At 41.4% G+C, this 25,874-nt stretch overlaps 1 protein-coding gene across 2 annotated transcripts in view; it reads left to right on the top strand.

Moving 5' to 3' along the window:
* Window positions 1-25,874, top strand: part of SLC24A3 (solute carrier family 24 member 3) — a 205,385-nt gene that overhangs the window by 102,999 nt on the left and 76,512 nt on the right. The window lies entirely within an intron of this gene.

The following is a 25,874-nucleotide window of genomic DNA, read 5'->3' as shown; positions in this document are numbered from 1 at the left end:
AAATGAACAAGTATCCTCAGGGGATTTTTGTACCTATCCTGAGATGTATAGCAATAAGCAGTCTAAGCCTATCCAGCCGTAAGCGATCCATCTCCCACCTCCCAAGCCACACAAAGTCAAGTCATATCTTCCATTTCCAAAGGGGATTGGAAAATGAGGGAGGTAACATGGGCTTCTACAGTTGGGATTGTCTACTCTACTATCTTAGTTTCGTAGCTGTCTTAGGGGCTAATCATCATCTAGCAAGGAAACACAAATTGCTTAGTGAATGAAAGCTTTATACAGCTAAGCTGTATGATTATGTCTATTCTGACCTAATATCAGATATATAGAAGAGCCAAATGTGATTGTGTTGCTTCTGAAAATGCAGCTGGAATTATTGTTGGGGGAGAAAAAATCAAAATGCACCCTGTGATAAAAACACACAAATACACAAACACACTCCTATGTTTCTTTTTAATTAAAAGACTACATTTTATAATGTGTACATGTTAAGTACACAGCGCAAACAGCTAAGCTGATTCAGAAGAACAATCTATGCTGATGAGAATAATTGCATTTGGAGGTTATTTTGAGATGGCTGGTACGTCTGGGAAGTGAATCGGTTTCATATATTCTTCTTTGCTGCAGCAATTGGTGGGAGGGTAATTCAGCCTTGGTTTTAAATCATATTATGGACACTTGATGTTCAAAAACCAGAAAAATACAATATAAAGACAATATAAAGGCTTTTTGCAGTTAGAGCTGCACACAATTTCTCCTCCAAGTATTGTGATAATGTAAAAGGCCATTTATCTGGTACCAAGATTTACAAAACAAAGTATTCCATTCCCCCCATCCACTCCCCAAAGCCTACATATATTTAATTACATTTGTTAGGAATTTATAGTATGAACCTAGTAAAGGTTCCATAGTTTTTGATTACAGATAGTCCTCGACTTACAACAGTTCATTTAGTGACTGTTCAAAATTATAAAAATTAAAAAAGTGACTTATGACCATTTTTTATACTTAACAACATTGCAGATCCCTGTAGTCATGTAATCAAAATTCAGAGGCTTCACTAGAGACTTATATTTATGACAGTTGCAGTCTCTTGGTGTTATGTGATCACCTTTTGTGACCTTCTGACAAGCAACGGTCAGATCTGGGGAAACCAGATTCACTTAACAACCCTGTTATTAGCTTAACAACTGCAGTGATTCATTTAAGAAGTATGGCAAGAAAGGTCGTAAAATGAGGCCAGTTTCACTTAATGACTGTCTCACTTAACAACATACATTTTTGACTCAATTTGCTCATAAATCAAGGACTAACTGTACTTAATGGGCTAGGAATAAGCTTCTTGCAGTTATGCACAATTATAAAGAATAAATACAATTCTTCTTGCCTGCAATCCTATAGTCCTACCACCTGGGATTTTGCCATCTTATCATCCTTCGCCGATTCGTACTTTTCTATGCGCTACGCTGCACAAGAACTCTTGCGCCTGCGAGGTGCCCCCGCCTCGCAGGAATGGCCCGCTTCGTTACCAAGGGCCGGCCTCTATGACGGGTTTTGGGACCCACAGAGGTGGCATGCGAAGAGGAAGAGCCTTTGGGGTTTTTTAGATAGGGCATTTTTAAGGGGTGGGAGGGAAAGGGCGGGTGTTGGGGGAAACCCGTCGGGTGGGGATCCAGTTCCTGCGCATGCTCGTGGCGGTAGGTTAATAGGTCCGAGGGTCACGGGGGGCGTTTGTGTTCCATCGGTTGAGGGTGGTGCTATTTCCACGGTAAGGGGGAGGGGCAGATATGGCGGAAGTGGGGGCTCATATCGTGTTATGGGGGTGCGCGCTCGATGTTTGCAGGCGATCGCGCGCCCCGAGCCCTCAAACTTCTCCTGTTCCCCGGATGGTCAGGACCCTCAGAGCCCTGGCCTTCGGCTGATGTTGTGCAACGCACGGTCCGTGGCCAACAAGGCCCCCCTGATCTACGATCTTATCCAGGGGGGTGCCGCGGACCTTATGGGCGCATAGAGACCTGGTTGGGCACAGAAGGGGCGTGCCCTTGTTCAAATGTGCCCGCCGGGTTTCGAGCATTCCATCAGCCGAGGGGCCAGGGTAGGGGTGGTGGGGTGGCGGTTGTGATTAGAGAGAGTCTGGAGCCGAGGAGACCACTGTACCTCAGATTGCCGGGTGTGAATCCTCTTTGTGAGATGGGGTCATAGATGTCAGATGGGCTTGCTGGTCGTACCTGGCTCCTTGCTGCGTGACAGCTGCCCTGCCCGAGCTCCTGGAGGTGCTTGCTGGGGTGGCAGTTGAGACCCCAGACTTTTAGTCATGGGGACTTTAACTTGCCATCTTCCGCTCGCCATCGACAGCAGCTCGGGAGTTCACGGCTTCCATGACGGCCTTGGACCTGACTCAAGTAGTTGATGGCCCTACTCACATTGGGAGTGGCACTCTGGACTTGATTTTTATCTCTGGTCAGTGGTTGAGAGATCTGGATTTGAAGGAAATAGTCATTGAACCTTTGTCATGGTCAGATCACTCTCCTTCGCCTGGACTTTCTGACCGCCATTCAACACCGCAGGGAGACGGAGCCAATACGTTGGTTCCGTCCCAGGCGCCTGATGGACCCGGAGAGGTTCTGGACGGAGCTTGGGCCATTTCCTGAGGGTCTGGCTCATGGCACGGTTGAGGAACTTGTTGCAGCCTGGGAACGGGCCGCGGCGGGGGCCTTAGACCGTGTCGTGCCTTTGCGGCCTCTGACCCGGCGCAGGTCCCAACCAGCTCCTTGGTTCTCCGAGGAGCTGAGGGGGATGAAGCGCCGGAGAAGACGCCTAGAGAGTTCCTGGAGGTCTAGCCGTTCGGAGGCTGATCGGACACTAGTGAAGTCCTATAATAGGACTTACCTAGTGGCATTGAGGGAAGCGAGGCGTTGCTACGCCTCCTCCCTCATTGCGTCGGCAGATAACCGCCCAGCCGCCCTGTTTCGGGTGACTCGTTCCCTCCTTCACCAGGGGGAGCGGGATGACCCGTTGCAGGGACGTGCTGAGGAGTTTAACGGTTATCTATACGACAAAATCGTTCAGCTTCGGGACGGTCTGGACCAAAATTGCGGTGACTCAGGGGAGGTGTCTGAGGGTGGTCTTGGTGACATTGTATGGGATGAGTTTGACCCTGTGGCTCCCGAGGACATGGACAGGTTGTTGGGTAGGTTGAATGCCACCACATGTTTACTGGACCCGTGCCCCTCCTGGTTGGTGCTGGCCACTCAGGAGGTGACACGAGGCTGGCTCCAGGCAATTACGAGCGCTTCTTTGGTGGAGGGAGTCTTCCCGGCCGCCTTGAGAGAGGCGGTGGTGAGACCCTCCTCAAGAAGCCTTCCTGGACCCGGCTGTTTTAGGTAATTATCGTCGGTCTCCAACCCGCCGGCGAAGGTTGTAGAAATATGGTGGCATATCAGTTTCCCCTACACCTGGATGAAACTGTCTATCTAGACCCGTTCCAGTCCGGTTTCCGGCCCGGTTACAGCACTGAGACGGCTTTGGTCGCGTTGGTGGATGATCTCTGGAGGGCCAGGGATAGGGGTTGTTCCTCTGCCCTGGTCCTATTAGACCTCTCAGCGGCTTTTGATACCATCAACCATGGTATCCTGCTGCGCCGGTTGGAGGGGTTGGGAGTGGGAGGCACCGTTCATCGGTGGTTCTCCTCCTATCTCTCCGATCGGTCGCAGACGGTGTTGACAGGGGGGCAGAGGTCGGCTCCGAGGCGCCTCACTTGTGGGGTGCCGCAGGGGTCGATTCTCTCACCCCTTCTGTTCAACATCTATATGAAGCCGCTGGGTGAGATCATCAGTGGCTTCGGTGTGAGGTACCAGCTGTACGCGGATGACACCCAGCTGTACTTTTCCACACCGGGCCACCCCAACGAAGCTATCGAAGTGCTGTCCCGGTGTCTGGAAGCTGTACGGGTCTGGATGGGGAGAAACAGGCTCAAGCTCAATCCCTCCAAGACAGAGTGGCTGTGGATGCCGGCATCCCGGTACAGTCAGCTGAGTCCACGGCTGACTGTTGGAGGTGAGTCATTGGCCCCGATGGAGAGGGTGCGCAACTTGGGCGTCCTCCTGGATGAACGGCTGTCTTTTGAAGATCATTTGACGGCCGTCTCCAGGAGAGCTTTTTACCAGGTTCGCCTGGTGCGCCAGTTGCGCCCCTTTCTAGACCGGGATGCCCTATGCACGGTCACTCACGCCCTCGTGACGTCTCGCCTGGATTACTGCAATGCTCTCTACATGGGGCTCCCCTTGAAGGGCATCCGGAGACTGCAGTTAGTTCAGAATGCGGCTGCGCGGGTGATAGAGGGAGCCCCGTGTGACACCTATCCTGCGCAGACTGCACTGGCTACCTGTGGCCTTCCGGGTGCGCTTCAAGGTTTTGGTAACCATCTTTAAAGCGCTCCATGGCATAGGGCCGGGTTACTTACGGGACCGCCTGCTGCTACCGAATACCTCTCACCGACCCGTGCGCTCTCACAGAGAGGGACTCCTCAGGGTGCCGTCAGCTAGGCAGTGTCGTCTGGCGACACCCAGGGGAAGGGCCTTCTCTGTGGGGGCTCCCACCCTCTGGAACGAACTCCCCCCAGGACTTTGTCAACTTCCGGACTTCCGAACCTTCCGTCGTGAGCTTAAAACACATTTATTCATTTGCGCAGGACTGGACTAGATTTTAAATTTAGGTTGATTTTCATTTCATTCATTCATTTATTTGATTTTTATACCGCCCTTCTCCCGAAGGACTCAGGGCGGTGTACAGGCAAATAAAAACAAACAAGACACTATATATAAAATGTAAATTAAAAAATTAAAATTTTAATTGGTTTTAGTATTTATATCATTTTTAATTAATTTGGCTTTAGAATAAGTTTTTTAATTGTGATCTTAATTTGTATTTATATGTTTTTATTTGCCTGTGAACCGCCCTGAGTCCCTCGGGAGATAGGGCGGTATACAAATTTGATTAAATAAATAAATACTTACGGGACCGCCTGCTGTTACCATACGCCTCCCACCGACCCGTACGCTCCCACAGAGAGGGACTTCTCAGGGTGCCGTCCGCCAAACAATGTCGGCTGGCGGCCCCCAGGGGAAGGGCCTTCTCTGTGGGGGGTCCCACACTCTGGAACGAGCTTCCCCCGGGCTTACGCCAAATTCCTGACCTTCGGACATTTCGTCGCGAACTCAAGACTCACCTTTTTATCCGCGCGGGGCTGGCTTAAATTGGGATTTTAAATTTTAAATTTATTAATTTTAAATGGGGTTTTTAGTAGAGTAAATTTTAATCATTGGGCTAATTTAAATAAGTTTTTTAAATTGGATTTTAATTGGTTTTAGTATTTATATCATTTTTAATTAATTTGGCTTTAGAATAAGTTTTTTAATTTTGATCTTAATTTGTATTTATATGTTTTTATTTGCCTATGAACCGCCCTGAGTCCCTCGGGAGATAGGGCGGTATACAAATTTGATTAAATAAATAAATAAATAAATAAATAAATAAATAAATAAATAAATAAATAAATAAATAAATAAATAAATAGTGACAGTTGTCACTATTGGACAATTTACTGAGATAGAATCCAAATGGTTTTCTGATGACATGACTATTTGCTGATGGTCCTATGGTTATTGATCCAGATTTTTTTTCTGGAAAAGGAGTTATTTTAGTTTGTTGGGGGGGTTGCAAAGGAGAAAAAAGAATTGGTGATGAGTATGATGAAACATGGGCGAGAACAGGAGTGAACTGCTCCCAGTTCAGACCAGATCGCCCGATCCGATAGCGATGACGGCAGGTGGTTTGAAGAACCGATAGCAAAATCCCTCCCACCCCCACCCCAGCTGAGCTGCGCGGTCATCCGAGTTTTTTTGTTTTTTGTTTATTTTTAGAAGCATTTTTTCTTCAGCCAAAAAAAATGCTTTTAAAATTAAAAAAAGCCTCTGATGATCACGCGGCTCCGCTGGGATCGTCAGAACCCTTTTTTTAAAAAAAGTTTTTAAAGGCTCCTCTGGCGATCCCAGCTGAGTTGCCTGATCATCACAGGCTTTTAAAGCATTTTTTTTACAATCTCTTCGGCTGAAGAGGTTGTAGAAAAAATGCTTTTAAAAGTAAAAAAACAACAACAGTTGGCCACACCCACCCAGTCATGTTACTCCCCCACCAAGCCACACCCATAGAACTGGTAGTAACAAATTTTACATTTCAACCCTGGGCTAGAACCCATTTTCCAGGGTCAATAAATTATATTAATTTATTTCTAGCTTCTGATTCTTCGTTAATAGCTATAACTCAAGTTTTCTGCATACTATCATCTATATTTCTTTATGTTTACCTTCCAACATAGTATTAATGCTGATTCAGCCTTGGTACCAAAAAGGATATTCTTTGCTGGAAAGCTGTTGATTCTGCTGGATCTCTTTGTAGTGCAAAAACATAATTGGTTGGGATGCAGAATATTATCCAGTTTTTTGCTCTGTCTCATGTAGAAGTTCCTTAATAGAACCATCTGTCTGCCTCTTCCTTAGTTAGGATTTTTCTGTCTGGTAAATTTCTTTCAACAGACCAGCTTATCGTGGGTCAATAGTTTTTGATGAAGCATCAGCGTAATTTTATTTTTTTATTTCTATCTTAATTCGTGTTTTTAATTTTATGATTTTGGGATGTCTTAAGCATTGTTACAGTGGAAGATAGTCTAAATGTTTATTTTCAGGAAAACAGAAGATTACTGCTTGTTAAATGAGTGTCATTCCAAGAGATTCGGCAGGGGATTATTTCAGGTACTTGTTTTGTACAAAAAAAACCCTGTGCGATCTGAGCCCTTTATCAGTAATTAAGCTCCTTTCGATCTAATAAAACAAGTTCATTGTGATTAACTTAATCCTGGTTTTTTTCAGTGGGAATTTGTAATGAATGACATTGTTTGGATTATATGATTCAATTCCTATAGGATATCTATTAATAGATCATCTACCTTAATGTCTTGAAATTTAGTTGGATGAAGCTACACTAGCCATATTTTTTAAACTCTACTTTCATTTCTCTGTATGCTATGTTCATAATCAGTGCACAGCTTTCCTGTAATTTTCCTTACATTTAAAAATCCTGTTGAGACAAATTGTCCTGGGAATACTGCAAAATATGCCATCCATCTGCTCAAAAGTAGCTTTTGCTTGAAATAGGAAATAAGCTCAAATAATCAGTTCATAGTCAGAAACTCTTATAAAAGTTATTTAGTATCTCATGTATGCAATTTATTTCCTTGAATATTAACATAAGCATTATCTTTATTTTATATTAATTGGAGGGGATTTTTATTATAAGGTTCAAGAAAATTTTGTTAAAAATATAAATACTGTAAGTTTATATATCAATAACAATGTTAGAATAAGTTATGTTAATTGGTGACTGTCAATATCATAATTGCCAGCTTTTTTGTACAAAAAAAACCCTGTGCGATCTGAGCCCTTTATCAGTAATTAAGCTCCTTTCGATCTAATAAAACAAGTTCATTGTGATTAACTTAATCCTGGTTTTTTTCAGTGGGAATTTGTAATGAATGACATTGTTTGGATTATATGATTCAATTCCTATAGGATATCTATTAATAGATCATCTACCTTAATGTCTTGAAATTTAGTTGGATGAAGCTACACTAGCCATATTTTTTAAACTCTACTTTCATTTCTCTGTATGCTATGTTCATAATCAGTGCACAGCTTTCCTGTAATTTTCCTTACATTTAAAAATCCTGTTGAGACAAATTGTCCTGGGAATACTGCAAAATATGCCATCCATCTGCTCAAAAGTAGCTTTTGCTTGAAATAGGAAATAAGCTCAAATAATCAGTTCATAGTCAGAAACTCTTATAAAAGTTATTTAGTATCTCATGTATGCAATTTATTTCCTTGAATATTAACATAAGCATTATCTTTATTTTATATTAATTGGAGGGGATTTTTATTATAAGGTTCAAGAAAATTTTGTTAAAAATATAAATACTGTAAGTTTATATATCAATAACAATGTTAGAATAAGTTATGTTAATTGGTGACTGTCAATATCATAATTGCCAGCTTTATTGTGCAATTCCTATCTGAAAAGATCAAATTTATACATAAAGCTTTGTCATCTGTAAAAATCAGATGATAAACTCTTAAGTAACAAACTCTTTTAATTAGCAAATAATTGCCTCCCTATTTTTCTCAAAATTAGGTATGTTAACCATAAGTAGGTCCCAAGCTTTAAAAAAAGAACTGTTAAGTCTTTTTTTGATGGACAAGAACTAGAGAGGCCTTATCCAATTAGAAAGAAACTAATATTTCTGGGTTAGAAATATTGCATGAGAAGGACGGGGAAGCAGGCATCTTTATTGAATTATATGTAGTCCCTACTATGCCAGGCAGCTTCTTCCTTCTGTCAAAGATTTCTTGTAATAGCATAAATAGTGGTTCTGACCAGTGTTGAAATTCAAATTTTTTTACTACTGGTCCTGTGGGTGTGGCTTGGTGGGCATGGAAGGGGAAGGATATTGCAAAATCCCCATTCCCTACCCACTCCTGGGGGAAGGATATTGCAAAATCTCCATTCCCACCCCATTCTGGGGCCAGCCAGAGGTGGTATTTGCCAGTTCTCCGAACTACTCAAAATTTCCGCTACCGGTTCTCCAGAACTTGTCAGAACCTGCTGAATTTCACCCCTCGTTCTGACGTCTTGTACATTACTACTGTTAACAATCTCTCATAAAATACCCTTTTTAATTTTTTTTCATTACAGTGGTTTCATCTACCTCTCCTCTGTGTAAATCTGACATTAATTGCTCTTCTGTAAGCTGTACTTCAGATTTATGGTCTTACCTTTTTAATTAGCCAAATGAAAACCTTCCACTCAGTTGGATTTATAAGAAGAGCTTTGCAGACTTCCTTGTTAATCAAGCTTTAAAACATAGATTGATCATGGAACTCATTCTATAGAGCAGTTATTTGTTACCAACAATAGTATACTAATAATATTTTTTAAAAAGACACATGAAAGACAAGCTTGATCAAAAGCTCTTTCAAGTACATATAGGTACTTTCAATGAGTATCCATATTTCATGTGTTACTAAAACATAATGAGAACTGTTGCCAGCCCTGAAGTAATCCTTTAACCCATATATCTCAGGTCACATTCAAACCACAGAATCATGTAAGAAGGACTTCTGCCAGTTCTTAGATATTTGAACTTATCATGAGGATAGAAAGCTGTTAATGTTGAAAAACATATTTTTTTCCTCTTCCCATCCCTTCCTTAATTACTTGTAAATGTGCATTAATGTAAGAGGCCAATAATAGGATGAATGACTGTACTTTTGTTTTCTCAGTGTAATGGTCTCTAAATACATTGGGTTTCAGTTTCATTAATTTTTAACTGGAATAATGGTATGTAATTTTTTATCGTTTTTTGATGTAAATCCTGTATCTGTATAATACTGTTGGTAGAGCAGATATTGGTCAAGCAGTTATTATCAGTGCACAGTCCCACAAGATATGTATCTATAGTACTTTTTCCTGGGATGATGCTACCTTCATTGATAAACTATAGCAATACTACAATTTTTTTTGTAGCATTAAGATGTCCAATAAATATTTCATCTCTAGCAATAAAGCTGCAATTATTCTAGAAATCAAAATCCCAACTGATTTACCATTTCCTGTTACTTCAGTTGCAGCTGAAATAACCTTGGAAATTAATAGGATTGTCCAAAATTTATTGAAATATCATTCCATTATGCTTTGTTTTTTTCAGAAGATTATTTTAAAGAGTTATTGTATACTATATCAGGTTTAAAAACATTCACCAAATGAATTATTATAGACTGGGTTTTTAAAAATTGCAGATCATTTTAGTATAATCCCAATTTATCTTTTCATATCAACATTCAAAATAAAATGAGAAAATCAAATAGGAATTGTATCATAACTCCAAGTTTCCATTCTTAATCAGTCACTGTCAAGTTAGAATCCATCAGCATAAATGTGAAGTTAAGTGGATTATTTATAACCAAAAATGCATTGCTATCCACTTGCTTACATTAATTGCATTTACCTCTTTAATGCCAGTCTTCCTACCTAAAGATAGCTTTAGAGATTTTTCTTTTTATTCCAGTCCTCTTAAATAATTTAATAATTATCAATAAATTGACATGTTGCTAATTGCTAATACCTCAATCTTCACATAACTTATAAAAAAGCCATCTACTATAGCTATAGTAGATATAAAAGATCTATACACCCCTGTTAAAATTTCAGGTTTTGAGATGTAAAACAGTCAGACCAAGTTAAATCACTTCAGAATTCTTTCCAATAATACCAATTCTTTGCAATTCCAAAATTGCAAGGTTTTAAATATAACATATTAACTATGCAATTCTATTGAAATTGAAAAACAAACTGAAATCTTTTAGGGGCAAGAATAAAAATAAAATTATTAATATAGACTTAGTAGTTACAGTATAATCAACTGCCTAAAATACCATTTTGTAACAACTTTGTAGAATATGCTTCCAAATTGTCTTTGCATCATAAATTGCCAACCTTGGTGATCTTATTAACTCAATCTTATTAAATTTGTAACAACTTTATTCCAAAATGTGATTAATCAAACTTAGTCCTCATTACATTATCTATTTACACTGGATGTGATTTGTCAACTATAGTTATGACAGTAGCAATATAAAGTAATAAACTTTTTTATAATTTACAGTATGAGTGCGATTTTTATGCTCACTGACAAATTATGAAGGACATTTCAACCATTGGTTATCATAAAGAATGCACTGATATTCTTCTGCTTAATCACTTCTATTTGGTTCTTTCTCCCAGCAGAAATAGTAGCTAAATGAATTTAAAATTTTTCCTAGTTTATTTAATGTGTTTTTCAAATCAGAAAATTTAGCTTTTTCTTCTCCGGTCCAGATATAAATGGATGCCAGAAAATAAGGATAACAAAATTAGTGGTTAAGACAGGAATACGGTGATTTGATCATCTCTCTAAGTAAACCATGTTCACACACATGAGCTCAACTCATAGGTGGGTTCAAATAGTAACAATTGAACAGCTAGAATGCAAATTGATATCTCATTTAGAAAATTATTGTACTGGACAAGTTATTTTTTATTTTACATTGGCATTTTGTGTGAAGTTCAACAGTTTTTCAACTATATAAATATTTGTGGACAGTATTTCAGTCCACAAATATTTCTGCAAACTCCTCTGCATAATAATGCAGAGAGAAATCTTGGATTGTTTATAAATCTATATTGAAAAATATTCCACCAAAATTGCCTTAAATAATTTTCTGTCTTTCACAGAAAATTTGCAAACCTGCCTATCTTCCAATATGCTATTCTAGGGGTGAAATGCTCCTGGTTCGGACTGGATCGGGTGATCCGGTAGCGATGAGGGCGGGTAGTTTGGAGAACTGGTAGGAAAAAAACCTGCCCCCCCCGCCCATGCCCACCCAATTGCCTGGTCCCCACTTGCCAACTTGGCAGCTTCCTGCTTCTTTCAGTCTCACTCGCTATTACGGCCTTGCTTCGGCTGCTGCAATCAATTGCATCAGCTAGCAACTGAATCTGCCTGGCTGCAATCCATCTCATCGATGAGCAACTCAATCTGCCTGCCTTTTCCCTTCATTGGGTAAGTAAGTGGGGGGAAGCTTTAAAAAAAATAGTTAATTGGGGGGTTTTTTAGGTGTTTTATTTTTTTTAGACATAGCAATTTAAAGTTTAGGAAGTTTTAAAGTAAAGGAAGTTTTAAATTTAGCTGCTTTTATCTAAAAATATAAATAAAATAAAATAATAAAATAAAATATTTGTGCAGCTTTCTGAGATTTGGTGTGTTTCTGTAATGTTTCACTCTAACTACACAAACACATAAAATCTCACAAAGCTATATGTGGCATTTTGTGTGTGTATGTGTGTGAGTCAGTTGTGTTGTGTTGTATATGTGTAAAGTGTGTAAGTTGGTTTTTGGGCTTTTTGTGGCTGTGTGATGAGGTTCCTGCTTGTTGCAGGGGCCATTTTGGGTGAAGTGCAGCTGCTTTTACATTGTGTGTGTGAGTCAGTTGTATTGTGTTGTGTGTGTATGTAAAGTGCGAAAGTTAGTTTTTGGTACCTCTTATTGTTTTGTGTATTATTTTTATTATTTATTGTTATTGGCCACACCCACCCAGTCACCAAGCCACACCCACCAATTAAGCCACGCCCACAGAACTGGTAGGGAAAATTTTTAGATTTTACCCCTGCGCTACTCCCTCAGAATTCTCAAGAACTTGAACTAACGCTGAAATAGAAGAGAATCAGGGAACAAAAGTATGAAATGAAAGATAGATACCACAGCTATGGATGCCTGGATGTTGCTCTCATATGAGAAGTGTTAGACTCCATACATTAAATAAAAAGTACACTTGTGTGTAATGTGATTCCAAATGTTGGATCAAATAAAATTGCCAAACCTTATTTTTGCATCACATGGTGAAAAATTTCAAACGGGAAAATGAGAATGCATGAAAGTACAGTTCTCTCAATGGGATTATCTCAATGGGGTAAATTCCCCAAAATCTGAGAGCTTCTAACAAAATTGCAAGGTTTCAACCATTTTTCCTATTTTAAGTTTTGGCATGCATACCTGAAAAATCGCTGAACATTAGGTGAATACATTACATACCTTAAAAGTATTCTTCAAATGTGGAAAAAATATTATAAAAGTCATTCACCTATATAGGAAATAGACAATTACAGTTGTTGCACTGAACTTGTAATGATAATGTATTTAGGAAATTTGCAAATCCCTGGAAATTATAATTAACTATGCAAATGAACTGCAACATTTAGGAAATTTGCACATTCCTAGAAATTATAATTAACTATGCAAACTTTTGTTTGTACATAGTCTACGTCAGAAATATATTGCATGACATCAAATTATCCTGTTGAAACAATTCAAGGCAGATTCAAAACAGTATATCCCTTGCTGCTCATTTATGAGAATATCATACATAAAATAGTTTATAGTAGTTCAAAAGTGGTCAAAAAGCTCAGATTCCTTGTTAGGATTCTACAAAACAGTTTGGGAACCAGCCTTGCTTTAAATATTTAATAGCAACAGGACAATTTGCCATCCTTGACAAAAAGGAAATGGAGATTGGTGTTTTTTTTTGTATATATATTTTATTTTATTTTTAAATTTACATCAACATCAATACATGAACAGTGTGGCATTTGGGTAGAGTTCATTTTGATACAAATAACAATAATGATGTTAATAATATTTGTTACATTAGTCAAACTTTTGTAATCTTACTGTTAATACACATGTTTGTATTAAAATATAATCCTTCATTATTTAGTTGTTCAGTGTTTCAATGTGCCATTCTAATGCCAATCACAATATTATTTGAGCATACATAGTAATATCTCTAATCTTTCCATCTGATTATTGCTTTTATTCTATTATATAAAAATGTGTATATTCCCCCTATTTTTTATTTCTACCTCTATTCTAGCTTTTAGTCAGGCCACCATTACTAATCCCACTGTTGATACACGTGTTTGTATTGAGATATAATCCTTCATTATTTAGTTGTTCAGTATTTCAATGCGCCATTCTTATTAAACATACATAATACTGTATTTCAACCTCTAATCTTTCCATCTAGCTATTGTTTTTATTCTATTATATAAAAGTGTGTATTCTTATTTCTACCTTTATTCTAGGTTTTAGTCAGGCCTCCATTATATTAAAAGGCAATTCCTTTCTATCCATCTTGCCTGTTTTAATACTTCAATTCTTATTAATTTTTTGGCTTGCCTCCCACACTCCTCTCTTGGATCTTTGTCTCTATCTACACCTACATCTTTACTTTTCAGTCTAAATATTTCTCCCATCTCTACCATCTTATGCTACCAGACCTCCAAAGTATCTGTCCAAGCCTCTATCTCCCTTTTGAAAGTATCTTCCTGCTTATCCAATTCCATTTTTAAATCTCTTAAAATACTTTTTCCTTGATTTGTTTCATCAGTCATTATTATCTTTATTGTCTTCTTCTTGTTGTCTTCTTGCTTTATTTGCTGATTTGTGTGTTGTAACTTTTCCTCCATTCTTTCTGTTGTCTCCTCCCTTTTCTGGACATTTTGATCTTTATTCATTGTTCCCTGTAAATTATTTTCTATTTTCCCATCTGTGCCATGCATTAGGTTCTTTATCTCCCTGTGGTGTTTTTTTTTTTGTCACAGTGTCATTAATGCTTTGGAACATCAACACCATTTCTTTTTAAATTCCATTCATTTCCCCCTGGTGGAGCATCTTGTCTTATTTTAGTAAGTTCCACTCTTGCTCAATAGTCCAAAAACCATATATTCAGAGCTAACATTGCTTCTCAGAGAGTACAATAATCATAGTTCTTTATATCCCAGGTTTATTCGATCAGTTCCATTTAGGTAGTCCAGGAAGTTTTCCAAATATCTCCTTGAGTCCACTCCACATAAGTTTAGTCATATATCTTAACATTCAAGAGTTGCTTTACTTGGGTATCTTTCTTGTTCTTGCAATCGAACCTCCAATAGTCATAAAGTAGATAAATATAGAACAGTAGGTATCACCACAGTTCTCCAGATAAATGTTGTTTATTTCCCTTATCAGAAATTTTTCCAGACTTGCAGGAGTAGGGTATATTTTCCATTCATCAGTAGGTGGTGCCCTCAGCTTAAATTTCAGTGTTGTCTCAAATCTGGCAAGTTTTTAATCCAATTTTAATTCAATTTATGGAAGCAAAGTCAGTTATTTAAGTAGATAGTTCCAGCATTTTAAAATGCCTTTCCAAAACAGTGTCTACCTCATTTAAAAGTCCAATTTTCTATGTTTTAAAAGTTTTTTTACTTTTCTCCCCTTAGTTCCTTTCTTTCAGATCTGGGATTTTTCTCTAAGTAGTTGTTTGCTGCTTTAACAGTTCATTCTAAGAGTCTCTTTTCCTGGATTTTTTTTCCTTTTAGGGTTAGATTCTAGGTAAAAAGGGAGTCATCTCACCCAATTCCAATCACTATACATTTACACCATTCCTGCACTTTCTTTGTTGCCTCAGCTGTCCCAGCTTCTTGGCAGCCATAATGGATGAGAGGGAAGAAAGCCCAGGGTCAAACGGGAGAGTTGCGACTCACTGCGACCTGCAGGGCGCCCCTCTTTTCTTCTCTACCCCTATAGGGTGACTTTAGTTCCTTTTGGAGCCCTCCAACGGGGAGAACTCTGCGCAGGAGCACAGAGACCCATTCCTCATGTCTGATCTCACTGCGATGTCTGCCAGAAGTCTGGAGATTGGGTTTTTTTAAATAGCCCTTAGCTTAAGCACTCTTTCTTTGAATTGATCTCATTGTAAAACCATGAAAGCCAAACTAAAACTAAAAGAAAAAGGAGAAAACATGGGTTTCTAAAACATGGGGTTGTTCATAAATCATTGTCTTGAGAAAAGCAAAGCCTATCTAAAATGTGTAACGAATGAGGGAATATGATGGAGGATCTTATCATTTTTAGTAACCATCCACTTGTAATAGCTTGGCTTCTGATGATCTATGTAGAATATGGAGAGTATGGAAAATATTTCTTGATTTTTACTGACTAGTACAGTGATGGCAAAACAAATTGGCTCAGCATGTCAATAATTTGGGAAATGTCTAACTTGCTTCTACTGGTAGGTCATCCCAGCCTCAGGCAAAAGAAAAACTATTCTTTAAACATTCTTTTTTTTTTTTAAATAGTCCAATTGTGCGCATGAGCCCCAGGATCTGTTGCACCTTTTTTTTTTATATTTGCATTTATATCCCGCCCTTCTCCGAAGATTCAGGGCGGCTTACACTATGTTAAGCAATAGTCTTCATCCATTTGTATATTATATACGAAGTCAACTTATTGCCCCCAACAATCTGGGTCCTCATTTTACCTACCTTATAAAGGATGGAAGGCTGAGTCAACCTTGGGCCTGGTGGGACTTGAACCTGCAGTAATTGCAAGCAGCTGTGTTAATAACAGACTGTCTTAGCAGTCTGAGCCACCAGAGGCCCTTGGCCTCCTTTTAATCCTCCAATGCCTTTCCTCACCCAGAAAGGGGGAAGGAGACCTTGTTCTCATCTCTTTCAGCCCTGCACAGATTACTCTGTAACCTGTGGAAGCAGAGCACATGGTTCCCGATGCTTCCTTACCTTCGGGGCAGTGTTCTCTTTCCATTGACAGCCCCTGCAGCCTATCTGAAGCAACTCCAGGTCACATGAGGCCTTTGTTCTTGAAGCAACTGGAAAATGCTCTTCCATGGTCTCTGCAGCTCCTGAAACCCACATGAAAGCACAGCCTGTTCTTGCATGACTTTGTGAGGCTCAGGAAGCTGCACTAGAGCACCCATCCTCACACAGATTCAGCAGCCTCCGAAAATTATGCAAGAATGGGACGTACTTTCAAGAACAGTTATTGTCAGGTGTAGGTGAATGCTGTGTCCCCCAAACATTGTAAGATGTCACTTGTGACATTCATTTCATAGGTTTGTCATCATTGTATTAGTATATATTCAGGTCAGATCAATAAAAACCACTGGTCCAGTTGATGACTAACTACGGTACTACAGCTGTTTCCTTTGTCTGTGGATTTGCAGCCACAAGCCTTAGCAAATGTAGTGATTAGTATTTTTTTCAAATGCTGAAAAATTAACCTGAAAAGTTATATATCCCCAGATATACAATTCAACCATCTTACAGTTAGGTTTGCCATTCTTTATCTATGTCTAAATGCAATAGCAGTGAGGGTTGAACCCTTGTGTTTTTGCAGTAGCTTGTTGCTACTATTTGCTCAAAACCCACATGCAGGGGTGCTTACTTAATCCTGCCACAGATCTCTTACCCTCCCCCCAATTTAGTTGTGATGAAGCAGAGTTGTGGGAAGTGGGGAGATGCATTCACTGGGATTACTAGGTTCATGTATATGAGTAGTTAAATCCTGCTCACACTTTGCCTATTTACTGTAGATACAACCTTGTAAAAATTGTTTGGGGTGAACATTGCTTTTCTTACAGGTAAAACAGTTACGCTAAAATCCTTGGATTAAAGAGGGAATTACAGGCATGCCTTTCAGTTTTCTTGAGCCTTTGATTTATTCTGCATTTAAAGCTAGGTACAAGTGTTTAGAGTCTGAACAGCATTATAATAATTTCCAGAATTAAAAATGGTACAAAAAGAGTAGCTAAAATATATTCTCCTTCTCTCATATCATTATAAATGTAATAATAATAGACTTTTAAAAAATTCTTTCTTCACATGAATTTATGGAATTCACTATCACCAGATGTGAAGGCTGCAGCTATCTGAAAGAATGAGAAAAGTCATGGTACATCTATAAATAATTTTGAGCCCCGATAAGCAGGACCTGTCACACAATGTTTAAGTATATCTTCACCTCCCATAGGAGTGCTCTAGAAGGCTGGGGAGTTATGAATAATCTATAAGGAGCTCCACGAGTGAAGGAGTTATTTCTCAGCCTTAATTCTCATATGGACAGCAATGATAGATACAACCTTCCTCGGGCTCCACTGGTGGGGGAAGTATGATGTCCCCTTCGCTTGTTTGCCTGGCGCAAATTAGGGCAGGAATCTTAACTCAAATTGTAAGAGGGGCAGCATGAAGACTATTTCATTGTAACACCAAATATTTTTCATGCATAAGTACAAAAATCATTTTAATCACTATATTCTAATCTATAATCTGAAGCTGTACAGATGTTGCTAAATTGCAACTCCATCAACCCCAGCCGGTCTAGGAAAAGGAGAAGGATGTGGGGCATTTTAGCTCAGCACTATTAGAGAACCAAAGCTGTCTGCTGCAGATGGACCATCATTCCAAGAGAAGCTGTTTTCAAGGAAGTATAGCAGATTTAGAGCTGGCTTGGCGACAGGGAAAGAGTGAACAGTAAGAGGGGACCCGTAGAAAAAATTACACAGAACTGAGAAAGACAGAAGGCTGGGAAAGAAATCCTAAGTAACCCCACCTTGATATTGTTTAGTATTAAATGGGACAAAGAAATTTAGACAGGCTTTCAAAATTCTCTTAGTCTAGATCAGCAGTCTGCAACCCCTGGTCTGTGGACTGGTACCGGTCCGTGGCATGCCGGCAACCTGCCCATGCAAACAAGCAAAGCCCCATCCGTGGAATGCAGGCAGCATGTAAAAGCACGCCTTCTCTGGTTCACAGAAAAACCTCTCTTCACAGAACTGGTCCTTGGTGCCCAAAAGGTTGGAGGCCACTGGCCTAGATTACTACAATAAACAGCATTCTTGGGATCCCTGCCATGCCTGTTTCTTAACCTGCCTTATACTAAAACGTTGACAGGAAGGCATACTTAATTCCTGCTTCCAATCAAATTTCTATGCCTTTTGTTGTTGGAGGCAAAAGTGCTTCCTACCTTTTCCCCCAATTTGACAATTGTTGCAGCTCATTGCTTCTGCCTCCTTAGCCCCAGAGAAACTCCTTCCAGAATTTGCCTTGCAGGATTTATTTATTTATTTATTTGTATCCCGCCTTTATTATTTTTACTAATAATATAAGGTGGCAAATATATCCAATACACCTTCCCCCACCCATTTTCCCCACAACAACCCCGTCAGGTTGGTTGGGCTGAGAAAGAGCCTGGCTCAAAATCATCCAGCTGCCTTCAGGCTAAGGTGAGACTTGAATTTATGGTCTGCAGCTTTGCAGCCTGGTACCTTAACCTCTAGAACAAACTGGAATAACCTGCCCACCCCTCTCCCCCAAAAAGTACCTGAGCTACACCATGGTCCTTTCAATTATTGAGTCTGTCATTTGCACCTCTATAACTGTCTGGTTCGGTTCTGCAACCCAATAAGAAAAACACAGACTTCAGAGGATAATTAGAACTGAAGAAAAAATAATTGCTACCAACCTGCCTTCCATTGAGGACCTGTATACTGCACGAATCAAGAAGAGGGCCGTGAAAATATTTACAGACCCCTCGCATCCTGGACATAAACTGTTTCAACTCCTACCCTCAAAACGACGCTATAGAGCACTGCACACCAGAACAACTAGACACAAGAACAGTTTTTTCCCGAAGGCCATCACTCTGCTAAACAAATAATTCCATCAACACTGTCAAACTATTTACTGAATCTGCACTACTATTAATCGTTTCATAGTTCCCATCACCAATCTCTTTCCACTTATGACTGTATGACTGTAACTTGTTGCTGGCAATCCTTATGATTTATATTGATATATTGACCATCAATTGTGTTGTAAATGTTGTACCTTGATGAACATATCTTTTCTTTTATGTACACTGAGAGCATATGCACCAAGACAAATTCCTTGTGTGTCCAATCACACTTGGCCAATAAAAATTCTATTCTATTCTATTCTATTCTATTCTATTCTATTCTATTCTATTCTATTCTATTCTATTCTAGTAGAAGCTTCCAGGCCACTTCTCCCTTAGTGTGGAAAGGCCTTTTAGGATGGTGCTGCAAGTTTCTTACTGTTTGCTTGGCTTTTCCCCCCCTTTCTTTTGGGGAGAATAGGACTTTTTTACATGATAACTTTATTCCCTCCCAAATCTCAAGTATGACATCTTTATAGGGGGAACCAAAAAGTGGAACTTATTGCTTAACCTCTCCACTCTCCTTCACCTATTACCATACTTGGGAACATACCACAAGTAACCCAGTGCTAGGATTATGTTGCAACCCAAGTAGCCTAATAGTGGCTTCATTTCACTGTGTCTAGCTGGACTGGAAAAAGACAAATCCAGGGAGAGGAAAAATGTGATGGCTGCCTGCCTGTGTCCCTCCCTCCTGCCTGCCTGCCTGCCTGCCTGCCTGGTGTTCACAACTTCTGTTCACCTATCCACACCCATTCCCATGAAAAACGGATGGAAGGCTGTGAATAAAGTTCTGAGAAGTAAGAGAGCAAGCTCATGGCTACTGTTGGAGACAGTATGAATGTATCAAGCATATGTAGGCTATGGAAAATGAGTCAGCAGCCGTTTGTGGCCTACCGACTGGAAGCAACCTTCAAGTCTCTTCCCAAGATGTTCTTTCTTACTTAACAGACCTGTTTTTCTACCACATCTGTCAGAATTCTGCCTTTGAATTTGTTGTTAGAGAGAAAATACCTAAATATCACCAGGATGAGTTTATTTCTGAGATGCTGAGAAAAAACACATTTATGTTTGCCTTGTACTCTTTCTAGAAAACTGTTCATGTTCACTATTGAAAACAGTGAATGTTGGGTTTTTTGACCCTATGTAGCAAGGTGCTTTTTCTGTGTTTGTTTCTGAGTTAAAAGATGGCTAGTTCTGGATCAAAACACCCCTTGTGATCAAAGACTATTATCCTGGGATCAAAAGCATCTCTGCCTCCTCTCCAATATGCATATCCATGCACCACTTTGGAAAGTACTCTGCTTGCTATTTGAGAGATGAAAGCTTTGTCTAAAAGTAAGAAACTGGAAAATGACACCAAAATTTTTCAAAAGCCTCGATTCCTTGATCAATTTATTTCTATTGCATGTGTTTAGATGTTTTTTCTTTGAAGGGAACATTTAATAGAAATTACACATTTTCCAGCAATAGATGGCACTGACAAAAGAATAGATTGACCTAGGTCTTCACATTCAAGATATCAAAGGTGGAGAATGCCTTCTAGTGACCAGTTCAGACTGGGAGCTTCATTAGCTTGCATTGCTGCTGACAAAATGACTATGAATGTCAGTTGCTGAGCAACAACAGCACTCCAATATGATTGAGCTCAAATTTTATCTATTTTTTTCCAAATAAACAGCTAGTTTGCCCCTGAGGGAACTAATTCAGTTGGCTTTTCCTCTAAGCAAGCAAGTTTTCCTTATATTCTTAAAATCTTAATCACTGTCTAAACATAGTAGTCCAGCAGCAAATGTGCCATTAATAAGAAACATACATTACATGGTGTTTCCTATCATAAACAGAGATGACTGCATCTCCAATGACTGCATCTCTAGGGATTCCTCTGTTAAAGTACTGAAATTTGCAGATGGTACAACAATCATTGGTCTCATTCTAGACAGTGATGAGTCTGCATATAGACGGGAGATTGAATAACTGGCCTATGGTGCAGCTGGAACAATCTGGAGCTGAACATGCTTAAAACTGTAGAAGAGAGTGATTTTAGGAGGAGTCCTTCTATCCCAGAATCCTGCGAAGTTTTGGTTCTATAGTCTCCCAGGATTTGAAATGGACTCTTAACATTAGAACTATCATTAAAAAGGCACAACAAAAAAGGCACAAATGTTCTTCCGTCAACTCAGGAAGTTCAGTCTGCCCCAGGAGCTGTTGATACAGTTCTACAGAGGAATTATTGAGTCTGTCATTTGTACTTCTATAACTGTCTGGTTTGGTATAGAAACCGAACAGGAGTGGTACAGACTCTTAACAGATAGTAGGACTCATGTCGTGTCCCACTCCTTCGCTGACGGCCGGGTCAGGGAAATCCGAATCAGGTGTGCCTCTGCAGCTCTGCCAAAGTCCTAGCAAAGTCCTCAGGGCAGGCAGGAGACCAGAAAGTGACTTCAGCAAGATATGTTTAGACTTTGCCTGACTCAGAGACTGCCAGAAAGCAGATCCTTTATATAGGCCATGGGGTGTGGCTCCATGACTCAGCACTTATCCAGGCCTGCCCCTCCCTTCCTTCTGTTGCCTCCGCCTATCAAGTCTTCTGACGCGAGGGTCACTCCAATCGGCAGCTGTTGGTAATTGACCTTCCTCAGGCTCACATGCTGTGGAGGAGGGAGAGGGGTCTAGTTGCTCCATTTGCCTGGGCATGGAGCCAGAGCTGGGGGCTGGAGATACTTGCTCTTCTTCATCCTGTATGGGCATGGAGCCAGGGCTGGGGCCGGGAGATGCCCCCTCCTCAGCCTGTCTGGGCATGGAGCCAGGGCTGGGGCCGGGAGGCATGCTAGGACATTCTTCAGCGTTCGGAAGCAGATAAGCAGACCCCGGCTGTGGTGGTGAGATCGGACGAGACACAACAACTCAGTGGTGAGATTTGACCGGTTCGTCGAACTTCAGCCGAACCATTTGTTAAATTGCTGGCTGGCCCCACCCCTCACTCCTTATCTTGCCCTGCCCACCTTAACCGATGGCTACAGTCACACCTGTGGCATAGCTGCTGCTGCTCTCTGGTTCCCTCGCTTGTGTCAGCCACATCCCCCTGCAGCCCAGCTGATCTGCCTGGTGAGTCTTCCTCCCTTAGCTGCCTCCCACACAGCCCAGCCCTCTTGCCTGCCTTTGCCACGGCCTACCTGTCTCTACATGGGTGACTGGGCATGTGGCTGACACTTGGCTTCCAGCACCAGAGAGGGCAGGGAAGGGAAGTGGCTGGGCTGCCACTGCCTGTCATTGGGGCATGTGGAGCAAAATTGGATCTCCCCTTGCCGCCTCTTCTCCCGCTCCCTCACCAGGCATGGCAAGACTTCCTGCCCCTCACTTTCACTGTAATTTGGGAGTGTGGCAGTTGGGGAAAGGTGGGGCAGGGAGGAAGGTTATTCCAGACTCTGGGCCTACTATTTTCTTCCCAGCAGCTCTTGCTCTGCCTTTTGGTGTCAGCAATCAAAGACGAGGCTTTTATGGGCAGAAGAGTTGGCCGGCACCGGCCAGTTGCCCTCACTTCCCCCGAACATTTTTTTGCCTACCTGATTTCCAACTCCTTAGCGTTTCTCCGTCGCGTTTCTTGCCATCGTGTGCAGAGAAACAAAACTTTCTGGGACTAAAAATAAAGTGCAATCAATCAAGTTCAACATCTCGTGAAAGAAAAAAAATCTCGCAAAGTTGGAATCGATTGAAATTTTTTTTTAGTCCCACAAACTTTTGTTTTCCCGCACACGATAGCAAAAAAACCAACAGAGCTGGAAATCAGGTAGGCAAAGCAATGCTTGAGGGAAGTGAGGGCATCTGGCTGGTGGTGGGTGGGGCAAGCAGTGAAATTGCAGTGGAAAAAACCTGAAGGCACCCGTTATAGCCAGGACCTCACCCTAAACAAGCAGCAGCCACAGTGGCTCCATTGCACCACGTCTCCTTCTGCTGGGAAGCACGCCCAGCCACGTGTGGCCTTTCCTCAAATAGGCTGTTTGTGTGTATACGGGGTGCTTGGAGAGAGAGAGCTCTCCAACCTCTGTTTGTGTGTGTGTGAGAGGGAGGGAGGAAGGGATCTGTGCTTCAGCCAAGGCACCCAAACTTCTGGAAGTGGCGGGGGTGGCTTCTGAGCAGCATGATCCCCCCCTCCCCAGTCAGCCAGCTCTACCTGACCCTGAGTCTCACCATTCTCCTCATGCCCCCTCCCTCAAACGGCGGCAGGCTCTGCAGGACAACAGGGTCTCTCATTTTTCCCACACCGCAGCATATGCTTGCTACCTCTGCTTGTCTGCTTGCAAGCGGCAATCTTCTCTGCTTCTCTTGGGACACTGGTGCGGACACCATGCATCACTTGTCGGGGCTGAGCAGGGAAGCTGTTGTCACGCCACTCCCCCTTGCTTCCCCAAGTGCAGAGCCGAGGCCATGTGCTTCCTTGCCTGGCTGGCAAAGAGCCACGCAGCTGACAGCCACTCAATGCCCTGTGCAGCATCGCCCAGCCACCAGTGGGGATGGAGTGGCCTGCCCAGCTTGGACTTGGGCTGGCTGGTTGGAGCAGCACTGCAGCCAAGGCGCCCACACTGCAGCTGAAAGAGAAGGCACCATGCGAGAAGATCCTCATGCTGGAATCTATGAACCGGCAGGTCAAGGTGGTGGAGTATGCGGTGCAGGAGCCCATTGTCCTGAAAGCAGTTGAGATCGAAAAGGGGCTGCGAAAGGGTATCAAAAAGCCTTTCACAGAAGTCATCAAGGCCAACATTGGTGATTCATGGCAAACACAACTTTAGTTGGGACATTCAAGCCGCCACTGCAGGGTCAGCTGCCTGGAGCAAAACCTTGTGGTTTTTCTCCTCCTCAGTGTTATCCTCCCTGCTCAAGCCGCGGCGGGGTCTGCAGGAATCATTCCTGGCCCAGCGCAGTGAATTCCGATGGGCTGGATGTGGTGTGAAGGGCCTGAATCCCCAGTGCTTCCTCACTCAGTTGAAAACTTCATTCAGCCTTCTGAAAAACTGTGAGGTTTTCAGGACAATGGGCTCCCACACCATGCACTCCGCCCCCTTGACCTGTCGGTCATAGATTCCTACATGAGGATCTTCATGCGTAGTGCCTTCTCTTTCAGCTGCAGTGCGGGGGCCTTGGCTGCAGCACTGCTCCAACCAGCCAGCCCAAGGTGGGCTGGCTGCTCCATCCCCACCGGCAGCTGGGCAATGCTGCACGGGGCATTAAGTCGGCCACGCGGCTCTTTGCTGGTGGCCAGCCAGGCGTGGAAGCACATGGCCTCAGCTCTGTGCTCGGGGAAGTGAGGGGGAGTGGTGTGACAGTGGCTTCTCTGCTCAACCTCAACAAGTGATGTATGGTGCCTGCAGCAGCGTCCCAAGAGAAGCAGAGAAAATCGCCACTTGCAAGCAGACAAGAAAAAGTAGCAAGCATATGCCACGCTGTGGGAAAAATAAGAGGCACAGTTGTCCCGCAGAGCCTGCCGCCACTTGAGGGTGAGGGTGAGGAGAATAGCGAGACTCAGGGAGTAGGTCAGGTGGAGCTGGCTGACTGGGGAGGGGGGATCATGCTGCTTAGAAGCCGCCCCTGCCGCTGCCTCCTCCCACATACACACACAGAGATTGGAAAGCTGGGAGGGGAGGGGCCAGGGGAGGCACCCCTTGATGTGACTGATGGTGAGTTGGCCATACACACCCCCAGCCATGCCCTTCCCAGCCAGTCAGAGCAGAGAACTGGTTGTTAAATTATTTGAATCCCACCACTGGTAGGATTGCTGTAAAAACAATTGCAGCCAGCCTGCCTTCCCTAGAAGACCATTGCGCGGGTCAGAATGCAGGCTGAGAAAATATATACAGACCCCTCACATCCTATACATAAACCGTTTCAACTCTTTCCCTCAAGTGCCGCTATAGGGCATTACATGCCAAAACAACTAGACACAGGGACAGTTTTTTCCCTCATGCTATCTCTCTGCTGAACACTTAATTCTCACAATATTGTCTTATTTCTAAATACATCATGTTGTATGGCTGTAGTATTATTATTATCCTTCCCATCTGCTTTACTATTCCCTCTTATTGATATTATTATTATGCTTATTATTACTCTGTTGCTTTGCATGTACACCGAGAACTTTTGCACAAGAAACAAATTCCTTGTGTGTCTTTACACTTGGGCAATAAAGTATTCTATTCTATTATTTTTCCCACAATTAGTATTATATGCAGTGATAGTGAGAAAATAATACATTTAGCCCCATTCATTTTACAGTTGCCATCACTATTTCCCCTTTAATATATCCTCTGTTAGTACAGATTTTGAAATAAGTAAATTCACTTACTTGGGAATTGCTCTGAATTGTAGAGATGATAAAACTCTCAAGTTTGTATTGTCTCATGTTAATCAAAAGTTTTTAAATGTGCTTCTAAATTATGACCAGTATTGTAAGTATAATTTTATTGTTTTAAGAATTTGATAGATCTTTCAAGCCTGATTATTATAACATCAAATTTAATTATACGTATTTACACTAAGATGTAAAATGAAGTAGTTTGGTAATAATATGCAATGTAGGATAATTTCCATAATATAGGAACATACAAGGATTGCCAGTCTATAAAACTACTTTGCTTGTTTAATTAATATAGCTTTATTA

The sequence above is a fragment of the Ahaetulla prasina genome, chromosome 3 (genome assembly GCF_028640845.1).
Source record: "Ahaetulla prasina isolate Xishuangbanna chromosome 3, ASM2864084v1, whole genome shotgun sequence".
NCBI classification, from domain to species: Eukaryota; Metazoa; Chordata; class Lepidosauria; order Squamata; family Colubridae; genus Ahaetulla; species Ahaetulla prasina.
Note: the sequence above shows the minus strand (reverse complement) of the source record. Positions and strands in the feature narration are given on the sequence as shown.